Source organism: Odontomachus brunneus, unplaced genomic scaffold (assembly GCF_010583005.1).
Source record: "Odontomachus brunneus isolate Ranch 3 - 2012 unplaced genomic scaffold, Obru_v1 Obru_scaffold_254, whole genome shotgun sequence".
In the NCBI taxonomy this organism is placed as follows: Eukaryota; Metazoa; Arthropoda; class Insecta; order Hymenoptera; family Formicidae; genus Odontomachus; species Odontomachus brunneus.
Window position 1 is genome coordinate 283,644 of NW_022639704.1, and position 7,613 is coordinate 291,256.

Consider the following 7,613-nt stretch of genomic DNA (forward strand, 5'->3'; position numbering starts at 1 on the left):
CGCACGAAAAGAATTGATTATTCATGACACCGGGGCTTCGCTCTCTTCGCGCGAGAGCGCAGTCCTCTCCTCTCATTCTCCCTTACTACCTGCTTCTCGGCTTGCAATCGCGATATTTATGCCGCGCGCCGTACATTTCACGTCCGATCGGCGACGGTCGCGCGAGCAACTTCGCCTTCTTCACTTTGTTGCGTCGCATCGGCGCGCTTCGTAGGCGAGACGACCACGACGACGAGGATGCGTAGCCGCGAGCACTTCCCGCGATGCACAATTACCACGGCAGGACGCGCGCGGCCGTAGCGTGGGCGTAGCGCAGCTTTCACCTGGCCGAAGCCGCGCGCGTGGTCGTCGCCTTCGAGATGCGCCAGCCGAGATGGTGCCTTCACTCGCGGAAATTTGTCAACGTCCCTGACGCGAGCGGTATCCTCAATATCGCATTTAACCCCCTCGCCGCGGGCGATTAGAACCAGAATGCACCTGCACGCCGACGGCGAGAGCGCGAATAAAAGGGTTGCCGCCTAAATCCTTTTTCTATCTCTTTCTCTTTCTCTCTCTTTCTCTCTTTCGCTTTCCCGTTCACTTTCCCTCTTTCTCTTGATTAACTTTGCTTACTCTTGATCTCAGCTTTCGGTCACCGATTTGTCAATTATAATGCGTCAGATGATCACTTCTGATGCTCTCTTATGCCTTTATTAATGATTGTTACTTGGAAGTTGTCTCAACTGTCTTAAAGTGAAGCAGTAAGAACTTTGTTGAGGGGAATCAATAAAAGGAATATTTCAGCGACATTCAGTAAGTGTATTCACTGATTTCCAAGGAAACATTCCCACTTTACTGCTCCGTCTTATTTCTCTAGAATTATTACTTTCTACTCTTCTTAGTTCAATAATTGTTTATTGTACTTGATTATAAGATATCATACTAACTTTAATGCAACATTAACTTTAATACAACACTGAAAACCTTAAAACAGGAATAACCTGTTTTTTTTAATGAAAAACATGTGATAACCAACCTAGGTAGTCACATTTGCATAACTTTCTTTTTCTTCTTCGGAATAATGACCTGAATTTGCAAATTCATTAGCCAGTCATACAAGATTTGCACAACTTTGCTTACTTAATAACTTAATAACTTATTTATGCATAAATATATATAAGGATAATATTTATTGCTTTTTTAATTAAAAGTTGCAATCATGTGAAAATGTAAACAATATTAAAAAATATTACTGTGTAATCATTATATAAAAGTGTGATAATCAGATCCAGTCTCTGCTACTTCTTTCAGTAACTCAACCAGAAACTCAACATTTCTACTTTAAGGGCCGATTGTTCCAACTTCTTGGTACCTGACAGTTATCTTCGTTTTTTTTTTTAATTGGACAGAGACAGACACATGATTTAACTGTCAGGTAGCTGACCAAGGAGTTCGGAACAATCGACCCTTAGATATAACGTTCAAAGCGCTTATAAGAGATTATTCTAGAGAGCGCTAAATAAATATCACTTCTCCTTCTTCTGTCTCTCCTTCTCTATCGACCATTCTCGCCGGAATCGCGAAGAATAGAGATATTTCTCAACGCAACGTCCAAAGACGTTGCGGATTCAACGAGCGCAAGACACGAAAAATTCACTAAGATCACGCACTTTAAATATCGAAGTAATCGATAATAGACACGTGGGTGACACGAGGTGCGGCTAATGAGAATTAATCGCCGGGCAGGCGCACGCACCTTTCGCACCCTGCGGACTTTCGTCACCGCGTAATCGACCGTTATTCGCGCCTGCAATTACCAGCACCGCGACACAGTCCGCGTGCACTATCGCGACGCACGTCTCGAGTGGCGGCGAAGATCGACGTTAATGACATCGCACATAGTAACATTTCTCTCTCTCCCTTCTCTCCCCCTTTCTCTCTCTTTCTTTCACGACGATAACGCAAGGTGCGATATCGCTGTTAGTCGTGCCGATCAATTTACTTGGATGCGAGAGTCGAGGGACATGCGATCTCTCTCCTTGACGGGCCGTATCTTCGCGCAACATCTCTAATAGGATAGCCAGTTGTCTCGAATTTTGCAGGACATCCCGATTTTCTCTCTATGAAGCAATCTCGAAAGAGCTCTAAGCGGGACGTCTAATTTGTCTCGATATATTATTTAACGTAAAATAAATAATATAAAATTCTATTATTACGTATTGTGTTTATGCGACGAGAAAGAAGTGGATTTCAACTTTTGTGACTTTTATGTTCCGTTAGTAACTGCTCTTTAATTTTATTTTAAGAATGTTATCAGTCTAGAGTTTTTTAGACACTAATGATTTGTATTAAAAAAAATTAGTGAAGGCTGTACTATGTGTTGATTGATGTTGACCTAATAACGAATAAATGCGTTACTTATCTTATATACATCTAATGTATTTAACCTATATCTACCTAATCTATACTTATCTACATCTAATTTATTTAATCTATCTATTTTAAACATTGATATGTCAAGATATATATGCCTATATATACATATACATATATATATATATATATATATATATATATATATATATATATATATATATATATATATATATATATATATATATATATATATATATATATATATATATATATATATATATATATATATATATATATATATATATATATATATATATATATATATATATATATATATATATATATATATATATATATATATATATATATATATATATATATATATATATATATATATATATATATATATATATATATATATATATATATATATATATATATATATATATATATATATATATATATATATATATATATATATATATATATATATATATATATATATATATATATATATATATATATATATATATATATATATATGTATATGTATATATATACATATACATATATATATATATATATATATATATATATAATCTAGAAGGCATATGTATAAATGTTAATATTACATGAGTATTTCGTAGCCTGATAACTTCGTACCAATAACAAAATTCCGATTTCGTTAATTCCAGATTTTTTAAGGTCGTCTTCTCGAAATTGACTGATTAAGAGTTGATCAACCTACCCCTTGAGGGCATTACCTCCCGCCGGTCGCCTGCGAAATGCGGGAGTTCGGGAAAAAGAGATGAGCGCGAATGCGCGGCCCTCGGTTCCGATAAAACTTATAGCGCTTGTAAAGCACCCGGCGGATAGTGCTCAGTGACGCGCACGCGAGGGTGGCTAACGTGCACGCTTTATAATAATAGGAAAAATAACGGCGACGATGGCGGTTCGCAGCATGCGAACACGCATGTAAATGGATTGCGGGAGAGACCGGCGCGCGCGAGTAGCGCGGTATATCTCGCGGTGTCCACCCCCGTGTGTGTGCGTTTGCGTGTGCGTGTGTGTTGCGACGCGAATATATACGATCCAGCGTGGCCACGGGCGTATTTCACGGGGACTACCACCTCGGCTCGTAGTGATGGCCCTCGAACTAACTCGCGCGAGAGCGAGGCGAGCACAAAGTTTTCAGAGGAGACATCGATGCCCGGCATGGCGATGCATCGCGCCGGCGGCGGCCACGTTGCGACGTTATGTTGCGTTAGAATTCAGACGGCCGGGATCAATGGGGGGTGATTGGAACACGGAGCTCTTTCGCGATATTTTCCAGTGATAAATGCAGCGGGACGTTTGGCTGGACGAGGCGCGCGCTTACACGGAATGTTACTCGAACGATGAGACATGCTCGCGCCAACAATAACGCGGACCTTTCTGAGCAGACCGAATGAGCGGACTACGCCCGGTGGATATTTCACGAATATTTTCGCGCACGCAGAAACGTATTTGTCTTCATTCAGAAACTTGTACGTGCGACAAACCTGTCTGAGTGATGATTAATTACAATTTGTCGTATATGTGTCTCTCTTTCTTTTTCTCTTTGATGTTTCTATATTTAAACATATATACACTGAGAGAAAAGATATATAAGAAATAGTAAATATTTATTTGCTCGCTACTAATAGTATATATTTACTTATACTAATATAAAATGTTTTTTAAATAAGAAAATGTATATGTCAATAAGAAAATGTATATCACAATTATCACCAATTACTGATCAGTTAAGATTTCATTGATAAGTTCTGCTTCAATGTGTCGTTTGGTGACAAAAGATAAACATGCTACGCATATCATGCACAGTTGATTTGGTTGCCATTGTTAGTTGATATTTGTCTTTGTTTATAAGTGCCACCTGTTGAAGTTCGGATTCTTTTGGATCATTTTCTTTGGAAACGGTAAGAGGCTCAGCTCAGAGAGTTATATATTTGGAATCGACTCGACGTGAGTTTTAATCGTATGTAAAACAAATTGTCATTATCAAGGACCCCAAAAAATCAGGCCTCTTTACGTACATCTGTCTAGCTATCTAAAATTAAACCTACACTGAGAAAAATTTCTGGTAATAATTATCCAGCCTGTGTTATAGTTACTACATTTAGTAAAATAGTATCAACTAAATATAAGAAGTAAATATTACTATATGAAAGTTAACGTTACTAACAATTTTGTAATTATTATCAAACATTAGGTAACATTTACTATATTGGTTACTATTGGGAGTACAAATAAGTCTCCGCCGTTTTTGATCAAAAATTGGGCATTTATTGTGAAAGAACGGTACCTTATGTTTTATTCAAAGTATTGTCCATCGCTAACCACTACTTTTTCCCATCTTTCTGGCAGCATACGGATACTGCGTCAGAAGAACGCTTCATCTTTTGAGGCTATCCACGAATCGACCCAATTTTTGGTATCTTCATATGGTGTGAAGTGCTGCTCAGACAGGCCGTGCGTCATCGATCGAAACAAGTGATAGTCAGAGGGAGCAATGTCTGGTGAATACGGCGGGTGGGGTAAAACTTTCCAATTGAGTGTTTCCAAGTAGGTTTTGACCGGCGCCGCAACATGTGGACGAGCATTATCATGCAGGAGAATAATTTTGTCGTGTCTGGAGTAGTAGTGGGCGCGTTTTTCCTTGAGTGCTCGGTTCAATCTCATCAATTGTGTTCGATAGAGAGCCCCAGTAATAGTTTCGTTCGGTTTGAGCAACTCATAATACACAACACCAAGCTGATCCCACCAAATACACAACATGAGTTTTTTTCCATGAATATTCGGCTTGGCTGTCGATGTTGAAGCATGGCCACGTAGTCCCCATGATTTCCTCTTCTTTAGGTTATCGTAGTGGATCCATTTTCCATCACCAGTGACTATACGATGCAAAAAACCCTTTCGTTTATGTCTGGCAAGCAGCATTTCACATGTGCACAATCGGCGTTCAACGTTTCTCGGCTTCAGTTCATATAGAACCCAATTTCCTTGCTTTTGAATCATTCCCAACGATTTTAAACGATGTGAAATTGCTTGTTGAGTCACTTCTAATGTAAATGCAAGTTCTTCTTGCGTTTGGCACGAATCTTCTTCCAATAATGCTTCCAATTCCGCGTCTTCGTACACTTTCGGCCTTCCGCTACATTCTTTGTCTTCGACGTCAAACTCACCGTTCTTAAACTTTTGAAACCACTCACGACAACTTCTCTCATTTAAAGCAGCCTCACCATATGCTTTTACAAGCAATCGATGCGCCTCAGCTGCAGATTTCTTCAAATTAAAAAAGTAAATCAAAAGTTCCCGCAAATGACGCTTATTCGGCTCAAAACTTGACATTTTTACACGAAAAAAATTATGTGATGCTGATACAAAATCGCTAATATTTCAAGGTTATGGTGTTGCCAGATGTCCAATCTTACGATATGACGTTTTACATCTGACAATTTCAACCATAACTTACTGGTAGGGCCATCTTTTGTCAAACGGCGGAGACTTATTTGTACTCCCAATATTTACCAAGTGGTGTGGTAAAACGCATTTGGTAAGTATTACCAAACTTTTTTTTCAGTATACAACAACTGCCAGCCTCTTCCCACATTCCAGCCATCAAATGCCAATAACACGCTCTTTGTTGGCTGCAACCGCCAACTCGACCTAAGGACTACGCTAATATCTGGTCACGTTTTTCGATATCTCGCGCGGGGCTATCGGTGCCATCGCCGATTCGCGCGTCTCGCTTGAGCCACTGTGCGCAAGCATCATGGGAAACAATCGCGACGCTTATGGCTGTTTACGCGCCGATAAGAGGAATAATCGCGCGGTAATAACATAATCGTCGTTGCGCAAGTAGAAAATCGCAAACGCGGCAGGAGAAGCCGCGAGGACTGTCTAATGGACGGGCGTTTGTTTCGTTGATCGGCGTAGAGAACGAGGGCGGAATTTGCTACACGCTGGACGCGATCTCGTCGTCGCGAGATCATTATTGCGATTATTAACCCCTGGGGGCGGAGAACAATGTTGCATCGACTAGCTGCGTTGTTGCGAAAGCATCGCCGCGCAAATAAAAACGTTCAATCTCGGAAGCAACGGGTGCTATTAGCAGCGAATTAATTGCCGCCGCAACGATTATTACGCTCACGCTGCACGGCGGTGGGAACTTCTTAACCCTTTCCTTGTTTGGCTGATTTTCACGGTTTCCTCTCTTACACTTTAAGCATGAACTCTGGTTGAAATTACACTTGATAGAAATTGAATGCAGTCTTCGAGCGGTTACTGGACAGTTATATTATATAACTTTTATATAATAACTGAAGAGTTAAACTGCTTGGGATCCCAATCAAGATGTAACACTTTTCCTGCAGTTGTTGCGCACGAAAAGATTATTCAATCGATTGATAATCAAGTATGTTGGGAGAGTCATAATGTGGATAGATTTGCCCTAATAGTATTTCATTTCTTGTGAATGCTTTTTAATTGACATATCTTAATGCTAATGGGAGTCACAGTGCAGGAAATATTTGGTAATATATATGTTCACGTTTTCCGCCTTTTACGTGACATCTTTCACAGTCATGACACATATGACACATATGACATTCTTTTATTCATTCTTGTAGTTGTACTACTTTATTAAGAGCTATCGTGACAATTTTTATTTATATCTTTACTATTAGAATAGTCTAATGTGCTCTCTCATCGCAATGAAATTCTGTATTATTAACATACCCCATTTGTCTTTTGCTTACTTTTATTTCTAATCTTGATTCATTTCTGTTACAGAGCCTGACATCGTTAAATGGTTTATTTCCTCCAATTTCTTTCTTCCGGCTCTTTGCTGTTCTACATATTCACTCATTGTTCATGCAATTTGAGGCTTTTTTCAACAATATGAATAAATATGTTTTACATTTATTCACTATAGATATATTATATGTGATAACAGATGTATTATAAATAGAAAGAAATGTCCCAAGTGTATGAGAAAAGACATTTTTGTAAGATGCATAAACAGGAAAAGGATTAAACGATTCGAAGTCGCCGAATGATCGGTCGCGGGCGATATATCGAATTGTTTACGAAGGGACACGTGAGCGCGGCGGAACGAAGCGAGCGGATCCGCTCGGTATTTCATAGACCGGATCCCGAAGTACATTGCGTAAATAATGTGCCTCGTACGTTCGAGGGGCGGCTTCTGCGAGCTGCCG